Raw genomic sequence first — 15104 nt, forward strand, 5'->3', positions numbered from 1 at the left:
CTCCCTAATTGTTGAGTGCATAGACCACTTCTTAATTTTGAAACAATCCCTCTTATGGTTTTTATTACTAACAATGTTTGTAATTGTATTGGGGTGCCTGGGTGGTTCTGTCGGTTAAGCATCCAACTCGTGATTTCATCCCAGATCATGATCTCATGGGTCATAGGATTAAGCTCCCCTTCCACCTCCATGCTCAGTGGGAAGTTTCTGCCCCTCCCCCCACTCACATGCTCTCTCTTTCTCTGTCTTGCTCTCTCTTTCAAATAAATAAATCTTTTTAAAAATGCTTATGGTTTTACAAGTAGTACATGGATACATTCTCCATATTAAAAAATAAATGTGAAAAAAGAAATTAAAAAAATGAAACAGAAAAGATGAATACCCATATGAATCACCTTCTCATTTTTTCTCATTTGCTTTCACACTGCCCCAGAAATAACTTTTTAATCAGAGGGGTATCAAAACTTTTCATACTTTTCTATACAAACACAGTAAATGAAATCCTAACAGTTTGTAAGTGGTGTATGTGTGCACAAGTGTTTAATTAAGAAAAGAAGAGAGAAACTTGACAAGCTGCTTATAAAATTTATATAGAATTGATATGCAAAGGCCCAAAAATAACCAAGATGTGCTTGAATAAGGGGAAAAAAAAGGTGAAAAGACCTGTTCTATAAATATCACGTCTTAGAAGGACATAATTAAGGTACTGCATTATTGGTGCAATAATTAACACACCAGTAGAACAGAATATAAGCCCAAAAAATAGCAACACACATGTGGACACTTGGTATATGAGAGTTTGTACTACATACTAGTTGAAAAATTCTTTTTTTCAATAAATGATTTTGGGACAGTAGGCTATCTGTACTTTAAAAAAAAAAGAGCTGTTTTTTCTGTGTCATGGAGTGTACAAAAATCAATTCTAAGTTTAATGGAGACCTAAATAAGAAAAGCAAAAACCGTAAAGTTTTTTATAGAATGATGTAGGCGAACATTTTCATTATGTTGGGTTAAGGAAGGATTCCTTTTAAAACTTAATTGAAGTAAAATTCACATAACATAAAATTCACCATTATAGCCATTTTAAAGAATACAGTTCAGTGGCTTTTGATACACTCACAGTGTCGGGCAACCATCACCTCTACCTGATTCCAGAATATGTTATCACTTCCCCATCCACTAAAAAACACCATACCGATGAGTCAGTCATGCCCCAATAATCCCTTTCCCCACCTTCTGGCAACCACTAATTTGCTTTCTGTCTGTATGGATTTGACTACTCCGGATATTACATACAAATGGAATCATACAATATGTGGCTTTTTATGCCTAGGTGCTTTTGCTTAAGATCATGCTTTCAAGGTTCATCTGTGTTGTCACATATATCAGAACTACTTTTTATGCCTGCACAATATTCATTGTGTAGGTACACCACATGTTGTTTAGCCATTGATCAACTGACAGACACTGGGAGTGGTTCCACTCTTTGGTAATTAAAATAATGCTGGTATGAACATCTGTATACAAGTTTTGGATTGAATACTATTTTTCCATTCTCTTGGATATACACCTAAGAATAGGATTGTTGAATCATATGATAATTCTGTTTAACTTTTTGAAGAACCAACAAAACTGTTTTCTGCTGAAATGTATCATTTTACATACCCAACAGCAATATATGAGGTTCCAGTTTCTCTACATACTCAATATTTGATATTTTCCTTAAAACAAAACAAAACACAATAAGGGATGCTTCGGTGTCTCAGTCAGTTAAGTGTCTGCCTCAGCTCACATAGTGATCGTAGGGTCCTGGGATCTTGAATCCCTTGTCAGTCTCCTTGCTCATTGGGAGCCTGGTTTTCCCTCTGCCTGCTGCTTGCTCTCTCTCCTTCTCTCTTTGACAAATAATTTTTTTTAAAAAATGAAACTATAGTCATTGAGTGGGTGTGAAGTGGTATCTCATTGTGGTTTTGATGTACATTTCTCTAATATCTAATTATGATGAACATCTTTTATTGCTGCTCATTGCCCTTTTGTACATCTTTTTAAAAGAAATGTCTATTCAAGTCTTTGCCTCTTTTAAAGAATAAGGCCAATTTAAAATGGATTATTTGTTTTTTGTTGTTGAGTTGTAAATGTTCTTTATATATTCTGGGTACTAAACCACTATCAGATACATGATTTGGGTATATTTTTTCCCCACTCTGTAGCCTGTCTTTTCTACTTTTTTTGATAATGTTCCTTGATGCACTGAAGTTTTAAATTTTTTTTTTTAGATTTTATTGCTTATTTATTGAGAGAGACAATGCAAGAGTGGGGAGGAGCAGAGAGGGAGGGAGAAACAATCTCAAAGGGACTCCATGCTGAGCAAAGCCTGATGTGGGGCTTGATCTCACCACCCTGCAATCATGACCTGAGCTGAAATCAAGAGTGGGTTGCTTAACCAACTGAGCCACCCAGTCACCCAAAGTTTTCAATTTTGATGAAATCTTATTTGTATAAATTTTCTCTTGTTCCTTGTACTCTTGGTATCATATCTAAGAATCTATTACCAAAAATAATGAATATTTTCCCATTTTCTTCTAAGTATTTTATCACTTTAGCTCATATATTTAGGTCTTTGGTTCATTTTGAATAATTCTTATATATGGTGTCATATAGGGATCCAACTTCATTTTTTTGAGTGTGGATATCCAGTTGTTCTGACACAGTTTATTGAAAAGCCTGTTCTTTCCCATTAATGGTCTTAGCACCTCTGTCAAAAATCAATTAATCAATGTAAAGGGTTTATTTCTGGACTCTCACTTCTATTGCACTGATTTTTTTGTTTATCCTTATGCCAGTATTACACTGATTTGATTGCCTTTGTAGCATTTAAGTAAGTTTTGAAATTAGAAAGTTTCAATCTTCCAACTTATTTTTCAAGATTGTTTTGGCTATAGGGACTCCTTGGGATTCCATATGAATTTTAGGATGGGTTTTTCTATTTTAGCAAAAAATTCTGTTGGTATTTTGTAGGGTTTGCTTTGAATCTGTGGATCTATTTGGGTAATATTGCCATCTTAACAATATACATCTTTCCCATTTTGTTTTTTGGGTTGGTTTTTTTTGTGTATGTGTATTCTTAAGTTTTCTAATTTTCGGTGTAGTTTTCACATTATTGGTTAAATGTATTCCTTAATGTTTTATTCTCTTTCATGCTATTCTAAATGAGGTTGCTTTGTTGATTTTCTTTTTGAATTTTTCAGTGTTAGTGTATAAACATACAACTAATTTTTGTGAGCTTGTATATCTTACTACTTTCCTGAATTTATTTCCTGAATTTAGTTCTAATCTTTCTGTGAATTATTGGATGTTATATATATAACATCGTGTCATCCATGAAGAGATAGTTTTATTTCTTCCTTTCCAATTTGGATGCCTTTTATTTCTTTTCCTTCTCTAATTTCCCTGGCTAGAACTTGAAATACAATGTTGAAAAGAAGTGAAAGAAGACATCCTTGATCCTGATCTTAGGGAGGAGTTTCTTGTCTCTTATCATTAAAAGTAGGGTGTTAACTATGCATTTTTCTTAGATGTCCTGTATCAGATTGGGAAGTTGCCTTCCATTTATTTGTGGATTTCTTTGTGTTTTTATCATGAAAGGGTGTTCAACTTTGTCAAATGCTTTTTCTACAACAAATGAGATGATCATGGGGATTTTTTTTTCATTCTGTTAATGTACTGATTTCTGATTATACTGATTGTATTTCTTATGTTAAAACATACTTACTCTTGGAATAAATCCCACTTGGTCATGGTATGTAATCATTTTAATATGGATTCAGTTTCCAGTATTTTATTTAAGATCTTTGTATCTATACTCATAAAGAATATTGATCTATAATACTCTTTTCCCATGATGTGTTTATTTGTCTTTGGTATTACAGTAATACCCCATAAAATGAGTTAAGAAATGTTCCCCTCTTCAGTTTTGTGGAGGAGTTTATAAAGGATTTGTGTTAATTCTTTATTTGAAACATTTGATAGAATTCTTTAGTAAGACCATCTGGTCCTGAGTTTTTCCTTGTTGAAAGTTTTTTTATTATTATTATTAATTGATATTTGTTACATGTTTATTCCAGATTTTCTATTTCTTGTATCAATTTTCATAATTTCTGGGTTTATCTGGGTTATCTAATTTTTGGCATACAGCTTTTTATAATATTATAATTTTTATTTCTGTGACATCAATAGTAATATGCCCACTTTTATTCCTGATTTTAGAAATATGAGTTTTCTTTCTTTATACTCAGTCAGTCTGGGTAAAAGTTTTGTTAATTCTATTGCTCTTTCCAGAGAACCAACTTTGGTTTTGTTGATTCTTTCAGTGTCTTTCTGTTCTCTATTTTATCTTTGTTATACTTTTTATTAGTTCTTTCCTTCTCTTTGCTTTAGGTTTAGTTTAGTTTTTGTTTTCGTTTTTTGGTTTTGGGGTTGTTTTTTTTTTTTTTTAGTTCTTTATTTAGTTCTTAATTTTTTTAGTTCTTTAACGTAGAAGGTTAACATATTGATTTGAAATCTTCTTTTTTAAAGTACGTGTTTGTAGTTACAAATTTCCCTTTGAACGCTATTGTTACTGACCTGTAAGTTTGGATATATTGTGTTTTTGTTTTCATTTTCATTCATGTCAAAATATTGTAATTTCATTTCGAATTTCTTCCTTGACTCATCAGTTAAGAATGTGTTTAGTTTCCACATATTTGTAAATTCGTGAATTTCTCTCTATATTGTTTCCCACATTCATTATGGTCAGAGAAGATACATTGTATGATTTTAGTATTTTAGTAAGACATATTTTGTGGCTTAACAATTAGTCTATCCTGGAAAATGTTCCCTATTCACTTGAGAAATATGTGTGTTTTACTGTTACTGGGTAGATTTTCTCTATGATTGTTGATTTATACTGTTGTTCAAATTTGTTTTATTTGTTGATCTTACTAGTTGTTCTGACCATTATTGAAAGTGGAACATTGATGTCTCCTTCACTATTATCATTGGACTTTTTCTCCAGTACTGTTAGTTTTGCTTCATATATTCTGGGGCTTTTATTAGGTGTGTGTATGTTTATGATTCTTATATTTTCCGGTGGATTGACCTTTTTATCATTACCTTTTCTCTTTGTCTCTTGCAACAGTTTTGGTCTTAATGTCCATTTTGTCTATATTATTAGAGCCATTCTAGCTCTCTTAATTACTTTTTGCATAGAAAAAAATCTTTCCTTCTTTCACCTTCGACCTGTTTGTCTTTGGATCTAAAGTGTATACTTAGATCATGTTTTTTTTTTTTAATCCATTCTGCTAGTCTCTACCTTTTAATTGGGTAGTTTAAATCAGTTACATTTATTGTAATTACTAAAAAGGTAATGTTTTGTTTTTCCAGTTTATTATTTTCTGTATATCCCATTTTCTCCATTGCTTCCTTCAATTTTTATTAATAGATGTTTTCTAGTGTATCATTTTCATTTTTCCCTCATTTCTTTTGGCAAATTTCTTTTAGTTATCTTTTTAGTGGTTGCTCTGGGGATTAAAATTAACATCTTACTTTGTAACAATCTAGTTTGATTAATACCAAATTAGTTTAAATATTATGCAAAATCTTTGCCTAATATCACTCACCTATGTTGTTATTTTCACAAAATACATATTTATACTTTGTGTGCTTACCAATACAGATTTATAATTATTATTTTATATAGTTTTCTTTTTAAACTGTATTGATTTACAAGCCAAAATATATATTACTTTTTTTTTTTAAAGATTTTATTTATTTATTTGACAGAGAGAAATTACAAGTACACTGAGAGGCAGGCAGAGAGAGAGAGAGAAGGAAGCAGGCTCCCTGCTGAGCAGAGAGCCCGATGCGGGACTCGATCCCAGGACCCTGGGCTCATGACTTTTATATCTATCTATTTTGAGCACCAGTGTTATTTCTTCATGTGAATTCCAAATTACCGTGTAGTGTCCTTTCATTTCATCCTGAAGGATTCTTAACATTTTGTCTAGGGCAGGAAGGTCTGTTAGTATTGAACTTTTAACTTTTGTTTATCTGAAAATACTTTTATTTCCTTTTCATTTTTGAATCATGGTTTTGCCAGATACAAAATTTCTGGTTGACAGATCATTTTCTTCCAGCATTTTGAACAGGTTATTTTGCTACCTATTGGCATCTATTGTTTCTGCTGAAAAATCAGCTGTTAATCTTATTGAGGCTCTCTCATATAGGTTGCTTCTCTCTTGCTGCTTTTAGAATTCTTTGTCTTTCAACAGTTTTTTATAGTGTGTCTTGGTTTAGATCTTTAACTTAACTAAAGATCTTTTAGATCTTTTAGATCTTTAACTTGGAACTGTTGAACTTCTTGGACATGTAGATTTATGTCTTTCATCATATCTGGAAAATTTTCAGTCAATATTTTCTCTAACTCTGTCTCTCCTCTCCTTTTGGGACTCCCATTATGGATAATTTGGTGCATATATTAGTGTCCTCCCATAGTTTTCTGAAGTTCTCATTTTTCTTCATTCTTTTTTTTTTTCTGCTCAGATTGGTTATTATCAATTGATATATCTTTAAGTCACTAATCCTTTCTTCTGCTTGTTCAAATCTGCTGCTGAATCCATCTAGAGAATTTTTTATTTTAGTTTTATGGTTTAACCTCAAACAACACAGGTTTGAACTGTGTGGGTCCACTTATATGTGCATTTTTTTCAATAGACATAGTATAGTACTGTAAATGTAGTTTACTTATGATTTCCTTTTTTTAGCTTCTTTTTCCTATGATTTTCTTAATAACATTTTCTCTTTAGCTTACTTTATTGTAAGAATACAATATCTAATACATATATGAAATATATGTCAGTCGACTGCTTATTGGTAAAGCTTCCAATCAACAGTAGGTTATTAGTAGTTACATTTTAGGGAGTCAAAAGTTATACACAGATTTTTTGACTGCACAGAGGGTTGGCATCCTTAACCCCTGCATTGTTCAAGAGTCAGCTATTCTTTTCAACTTTAGAATTTCCATTTGTTTCCTTTTTATTATTTCTATCTCTTTATGCTGTTCCTCATTGGTGAGACATCTTTCTCGTGCTTTGTTTAGTTCTTTGTCCATCATTTTCTTTGGCTCTTTCAAAATATTTTAAATAGTTGATTTTTTTTTTCATTTTAAGTTTTTGTTTAAATTCTAATTAACATATAAATTAATATTGATTTCAGGAGTAAAATTTGGTAATTTATCACTTACATATAATACCCAGTGCTCATCACAACAAGTGCCCTCCTTAATACCCATCACCCATTAAGCCCATCCTCTACCCATCTCCTTCCATCAACCCTCAGATGGATCTCTATAGTTAAGAGTCTCTTTTTATTTATTTCCCTTTCTTTTACCTTCCCTTATGTTCATCTGTTTTGTTTCTTAAATTCTACATATGAGTAAAATCCTATGGTATTTCTCTTTTTCTCATTGACCTATTTTGCTTAGCACAGTATACTGTAGCTCCATCCACATTGTTGCAAATGGCAAGATTTCTTTCTTTCAGATTTCTGAGTAGTATTCCATTGTATATGTACCACATCTTTATCCTTTCATCCACTGATGGACATTTGAACTCTTTCCATAATTTGGCTCTTGTTGATAAGGCTGCTATTGGGGTGCATCTGTCCCTTCAAATCAGTATTTTTGTATCCTTGGGTAAACAATCCTAAAATTTATAGGGACCCACAAAAGACCCCAAGTAGCTAAAATAATCTTGAAAAAATAAATAGTTGATTTAAAGATTTTCAGTAGTCAGCCTAGTGTCTGAGCTTTCTCAGAAATAGTTTCTATTTATAGCTCTTTTTTTTTTCTATATATGGGCCACACTTTCTTACTTCTTTGCGTAGCTTATAATTTTTGTTGCAAACTGGACATATTGAATATTATAAGGGGAAACTCTGGAACTTAGATTCTTCCCCCTCCCTGGGGTGATTTATTTTGCTCTTTGTCATAATTACTGTTTTTGATTTGTTGGTTAACTTTTGTTGTCAAGGCTGTTATTAATTATTGGTTACTGAAGTCTCTGTTCCATTAGCTATGTGGTCAGCTAGTGATTCAACAGAGATTTCCTTAATGAGGAAAATAATGTACATTTTCTGTACAAGTGTACAGAAAAAGAACATCTCTTATTCTTTGTACTTGGACTCTTTGTATGTATCAGGGCATACCTTTGACACTGAGCCAGTTTACAGCTCTTAGCCTTCACTTCCTGCTTTTGCAGACTCTGAAGTTCAGCAAGAGTTGAAAGATTAGGTAAAGTCTTCTGAGGATGTGGCTAACCCTGAGCATAAACATGAACCTTTAGATTCCCAGGAATATACTTTTCAAAGTCCCTATGCCTGAAAGCATTTTATTACATATCCTTTCCTTCCAAGTTTCCAAGTAAATCTACTCTTTATCCCAACTGTCATCCCATGCCCAGAGAGCAGTAGCTAATATATTTGCCTTTATATTTTAGAATAATACCACCTTCTGGTTAGCTGCAGAAGCCCAAGGAAAGTTCCAGGTTAGGGGAAATAAAAGCAAACCCTATGTGTCCTTCATTAAGCCACTGAACATATTGAAACAAAGAACTGCAATTCTTGAGAATAAGGTTTGTTCTTCCTCCAGTACTAAGAATGCTTATCAGGAATGTGGGCTGTGTCTTCAAGTGTGCCACTGAGTTGTTTGGTGGAGGAATAGTTATTTTGGGTTGGGTTTTTTTGTTTGCTTTTGTTTTTGTTTTTTTGTTTTTTGTTTGTTTGTTCTTGATTAAGCATTCACCTGGTTGCTATAAATTTTTGGTTTATAGATTTCTGGTAAAGTTGACTCTGACCATTTTTGCTAGTTTAGTTACCTCTTTCTTGGAGTGATCGACTTTTGGCAATTCTTTCTGTGCCATTTCCATTGGATTCCTCTTAAGATACAAAACCCACTAACTATAAAGGAAAATATTGATAGATTTAACTAAATTAAAATGTTCTTTTAGCCATAAGACATGATTAAGTAAGACAAAAAGCTACAGAAGAGGAATAGATGTTTTCACCATATAAAACTGATAAAGATGGGCGCCTGGGTGGCTCAGTGGGTTAAGCCGCTGCCTTCGGCTCAGGTCATGATCTCAGAGTCCTGGGATCGAGTCCCGCATCGGGCTCACTGCTCAGCAGAGAGCCTGCTTCCCTCTCTCTCTCTCTGCCTGCCTCTCCATCTACTTGTGATTTCTCTCTGTCAAATAAATAAATAAAATCTTTAAAAAAAAAAAAAACTGATAAAGAACTAGATATCCAGAATATGTTCTAAAAAATAACAATTCAGTAAAAAGAGGACAACCCAATAAGGGAAAATTTGGCCAAAAAGATTTAAACAGGGACTTTATTAAAAAAAAAAAAAAAAAGAACATCTAAATGCCTGATAAACATATAAAATATGCTTTTTCTCTTTAGCAGTTGGGGAAAGGAACATTAAAACAAATTACTACTATCAGACATTTAAAAAATTGCTTATATTGACAATACTAGATAGAGATGTGTTTTAGAGTAAGAAGAACTATCACCATTTTCTTTTGACAGACATATAAATTGGCGTAACCAATTTGGAAATCTGTAAAAGGGTATGGCTACACAATAACCTGCAATTCTGTTCCTGAATAAATAAATATATATATATCCTAAAATTAATACATGTAGGACACATGATAATACTAGAATGTCCATAGTAACATTGTTTATAGTATCCCCAGAAAATAGAAACAGTACAAATGCCCATCAGCTGAGTAATCCATTTTCACTGCCTCCATTTCCTTACCTCCAATTTTTTCTTTTTTTACCTTTTGTCATCAGGTATCTATCTTCATCAAATAATGAAATAGCTGTCTCTCAGACAACTATTAACTACCTCCATCTTGTTCTTTTTCCCTTTTTATGGCTTGTTAAATTTTATCTATATGTATCTTTAGGATCTCCTCTATTTCAGCAGCTTTCACAACCATATATTTGCAAAGAATTTCTAAGTCTTCATCTTTTGTGTAAGTTTATTTTTTGAAAAGGTGGAAAATTTTTATTCCTAGGCTACTTAATGAAGTTGCAAATTTATGGTTGCCAATATTAACTAGATCCACATTGTTGATAATTCTTTCCCCTAATCTTTAGTTATCCTCCCTGTTTATTCACCAATGCATATATCCAATATTGATAACTCTCCTAAACTTCTTTTTCCCACTTATATTTCCCCATTTTTCTCATTAATAGGTCTTCACTTCAAGGGCCAAAGGAAGGAAAAATAGTGAATGTCTCCCTTCTTTTCTTACTAATTACCCTGCTTTATCATCCCACTCACTTCCTCAACTCACTTCTGCCCTTTTTACTCTACTAGTAACTTCTTTAATTGCCAGATCAAATGGCTTTTTTGAAGATTTTTATTTAAATTCCAGTTGATTAACATGCAGTGTAATATTAGTTTGAGATGTACAATATAGTAATTCAGTAGTTCCATACAATATCCAGTGCTCATCACAGCAAGTACACTACTTAATCCCCATCAGATATTTTACCCATCCGTCTGCCCACTTAACCTCCATCTGTTAACCATCAGTATGTTCTCTATAATTAAGAGTCTGTTTCATGGTTAGCCTCCATCTCTTTTTTTTCCCCTTTGCTCATTTGATTTGTTTCTTAAATTTCACATATGAGTGAAGTCGTATGGTATTTGTCTTTCTCTGACTTATTTCACTTAGCATAATACTATCTGTCTTCATCCACATCATTGCAAATGGCAAGATTTCATTCTTTTTTATGGCTAAGTAATATTCCATTGTGTGTGTGTGTACCACACCTTTTTTATCCGTTCATCAATTGATGGACATTGGACTACTTCTATAATTAGACTGTTGTAGATAATGCTGTTATAAACATCAGGGTGCATGTAAGCCTTTTAGTATTTTTGTATTCTTTGGCTAAATACCTAGTACTGCAATTGCTATATTGTAGAGTAGTTCTATTTTTAACTTTTTGAGGGACCACCATACCATTTCCCAGAATCGCTGTACCAATTTTCATTCTCACTGACAGTGTAAGAGGATTTCCATCCCTCTACATCCTCGCCAACACCTGTTGTTTCTTTTTGATGATTTTAGCTCTTCTGAGAGGTGTGAGGTGATATCTCATTGTGGTTTTGATTTGCATTTCCCTGATGAAGAGAAGTTGAGTATCTTTTCATGTGTCTGTTGTCCATCTGTATATCTTCTTTGGAAAAATGTCTATTCATGTCTTTGCCCATTTTTAATTGCATTATTTGTTCTTGGGGTGTTGAGTTTTATACATTCTTTATAGTTTTTGGATACTAACCCTTTGTCAGATATGTCATTTGCAAACATCTGCATTCTGTAGGTTGCCATTTTGGTTTGTTGTTTCCTTCACTATTCAGAAACTTTTTTTTTTTTAATGAGGTCCCAGTGGTTTATTTTTGCTTTTATTTCCCTTGCTTTGGAGTCATATCTAGAAAGAAGTTGCTACCGCTGATGTGAAAACGGTTACTGCCTGTGTTCTCTTCCAGGATTTTTATGGTTTCAGGTCTCACATTTAGGTCTTTAATCCATTTTAAGTTTATTTTTTTGTATGGAGTAAGAAAGTGGTACAGTTTCATTGTTTTTCTTTTTTTTTTTTAATTTTTGTTTATTTATTTATTTTTATTTATTTTCAGTGTTCTAGAATTCATTGTTTATGCTTCATTGTTTTTCATGTTGCTCTCCAGCTTTCCCAACACTATTTGTTGAAGAGGCTCTCTTTTTCCCATTGGATAGTCTTTCCTGCTTTGTTGAAGAGTAATTGACCATATAGATATGAATTCATTTCTGGGTTTTCTATTCTGTTCCTTTTATCTATGTATCTATTTCTTTGCCAATACCATACAGTTTTGGTCACTATAACTTTGTGATATAACTTGAAGTCTTGAATTGTGTGGCCTCCAGCTTTGCTTTGCCTTTTCTAGGTTGCTTTGGCTATTTGGGGTCTTTTATGGTTCCATATAAATTTTAGGATTTTTTTAAGATTTCATTTATTTATTTATTTGACAGAAAGAAATCACAAATAGGCAGAGAGAGAGAGAGAAACAGGCTCCTCACTGAGCAGAGAGCCCGATATGGGGCTCAATCTGAGGACCCTGGGACCATGACCTGAGCCAAAGGTAGATGCTTAACCCTCTGAGCCACCCAGGTGCCCCAGATTTTAGGATTCATTGTTGTAGCTCTGTGAAAAATATTGTTAGTAATTTGATAGGGATTGCATTGGATGTGTAGATTGCTTTGGATTGTGTAGACATGTTAGTAGTATTTGTTCTTCCAGTCCATGAGCAGGGAATGTTTTTCCATTTGTTTGTGTTATCTTCAGTTTTCTTCACCAGTGTTTTATAGTTTTCAGAGTACATGTCTTTCATTTCTTTGGTTCATCTTAATACTAGGTATCTTATTGTTTTGGGTACAATTACAAATGGGATTGAGTCCTTCATTTCTCTTTCTGCTGCTTCTTTTTGGTGTGTAGAAATGCAACAGATTTCTGTACATTCATTTTTTTCCTGCAACTTTACTGAATTCTAGCAGGTTTTTTGGTGGAGTCTTTTCAGTTCTCAATGCCTTTTTTTCAAGTCTCACCCTACTTATCCTCTTTCCATAGTTGATATTTTATAACATCTCCTTGAAAGTTTCTTCTCTTTTCCCTTCCCTTATGTTCACTCTGTCTTGATTTTCCTCTTTTGTGTCTAACAGTTTCTTAAATATATGAAAACTAAATAATTTATCTTCCAAAGTGAAGTACTTTTGAAAGTGAAAAGATATGCTATTTAATAATTGATCCAGTGTGATAGATTTAAATCCTGATTGTTCAACATAGCAAAAATAGGATGTACTGTTTTTTCATTTACAGATTGTTTTTCCCCTTAATTTTTTCTTCTTTTAAGCCTGTAATATGGAGCTCACCTAGAATTATCAACCATCATCTTTTGTTCCTATACATACTGTTCTTGAATGATCTGAGACACATGCATGACTGAAACATTCACTTCCATTGCTAATTCCCAAAGTATATATCCAATCCATAAATTTTTCCTGTGCTCCAGGCTCATATTTCTAATTGCTCATTGGGTATCTCCAGACTATTAGCCTCAAAGAATGTACTTCAAATTTAAGCTTATCTTTCCCCTGAAATATCCTGCTCTCCTGTTTACATTCATACACAGAGAGAAAGATGGGTAGTATATGTACATGTTTGCAAGTCTGAAAATCTATATATCATACATACATACTACTTTGTGCGTGTGCTTTCTTGGGTATTGGACATAAAATACTAGCAAAAGTATGGTTTCATCATGACAGCATTCTAGTATGGGAGATAGATGTTGATCAAACTATCACACGTATAAATGTAGTATAACTGTGGAAATTGCTATGAACTAGAGGGGCATGGTGTCATGTGAAGTATAATAGGAGCTTTCTTTGACTTTTTTTTCCCAATACATGGCCTTTTTTTTTTTTTTAACTAGTCATTAATGGCAACATGTGGCTCTTTTAAATTAGACTATCTACCTCCATTTCTTTACATGATTTATCTCAATTCAGTACTCAAATGTGCTAGCGGGTGAGCAGTTTTTCTTCTCAGAATTCCCACTGCTATTCACCCTAAGTATGGTAATACTATTTATAAGTTACATAAATTGTTAGGCCATAAAATGGTAACAATACCATTGATAATGAGGATATTGGTATGGAAACAAAATAAAAGAGCTTCTATGAAAATTTGTGAGAAAACAGATGATACCTGAGACCAAGAGCACCATTCTAGTCATAAAGTCTGGTTGCTGCTTCCTTGTTTTCACATAGTAAGTGATATTTACAGTTGAATTTTAATTGTTTATCTTTTTATCCCACCTGTATGTGTCCCCTCTGTGTTCAAAACTTAAAAGTGGTCAGATTCTCATTTTGAGATTAGAAAACCTAAACCCATTAGTATTAGCCCAGAACAAGGACTAAATTATACATAGCCTGAAATAATAATTTTATAATCAACATAAATAATAATTTTTAAAATTAATAATCACATTATTAGTCCTTATGTTCATATATTTTTAGAATAGTGATAGTCAATTATGTCGATTTTTACCATGTTGATAGGTATCAGTAGTAATAGTCAATATTTATTGAGTATTTAATACTTTGTAGTGCTAGATAGTTTATATGCATTATCTTATTTAATCCTCAACAGTAATCCAGTGAGGTAGATGCTATTGTTATCTTAATTTTTTTTTTTAGGTAAAGGAAATGGTGATTTAAAAAGCAGAACCATCAGTGTCCTCAAAGAAGTCATAGCATAGTTAAATGGATAATTAAGAAGAGTTTTAATAAGGAACTAAAGTGTCTACAAAGGTTTGGGCAGATTTTAGAGAAAACAGCAAGACACAATGCAGTGCCGTGGGACTAGTAATACTGGGAACCATCAATATCCCTAGTCCTAATGGGGCAAAGGGAGGGAACTGCTACTGAAATCCAGAAAAGAGCTGCAAGCCCATCAGGTGACCAGGGGCTCTGACTGAGCCAACCTGACCGGGAGCTGTGACTTAGCCAACCTGTGGTAACCTGGTAGAGAAGGAGCCAGGAGAATAAAGATCAGACCCTACTCTCTTCTAACCTTTCAGTTTCCTGGCACTGGTTGAGCCCAACTAGAAACTAGAGAGCACAGAGTAGCCTGTTGATTCTATCTGTACAGGTCAACTTAGAGTCAAGAGGATGAAGAGTGGAGAATCTGAAAGGAAAATGGAAAATATCTAGAAATTAAATTTTTCTCTTTTTTACTGTGTTATGTTAGTCACCCTAAAATACATCATTAGTTTTTGAAGGAAAGGAAAAGTGAGTTAGAGGGGGAGATGAACCATGAGAGACTGTGGACTCCAAGAAACAAACTGAGGGTTTTAGAGGGGGCTGGGGGGGTGAGCCTGGTGGTGGGTATTAAGGAGGTCATGTATTGCATGGAGCTCTGGGTGTTATACATAAACAATGAATCTTGGATTT

At 33.3% G+C, this 15104-nt stretch overlaps 1 protein-coding gene across 13 annotated transcripts in view; it reads left to right on the top strand.

Annotated features, from left to right (window-relative positions):
- GPHN (gephyrin) overlaps window positions 1-15104 on the top strand; it is a 641293-nt gene that overhangs the window by 423961 nt on the left and 202228 nt on the right. The gene's annotated exons all lie outside the window — the stretch shown is intronic.

Source organism: Mustela erminea, chromosome 5 (assembly GCF_009829155.1).
Source record: "Mustela erminea isolate mMusErm1 chromosome 5, mMusErm1.Pri, whole genome shotgun sequence".
Taxonomy (NCBI): Eukaryota; Metazoa; Chordata; class Mammalia; order Carnivora; family Mustelidae; genus Mustela; species Mustela erminea.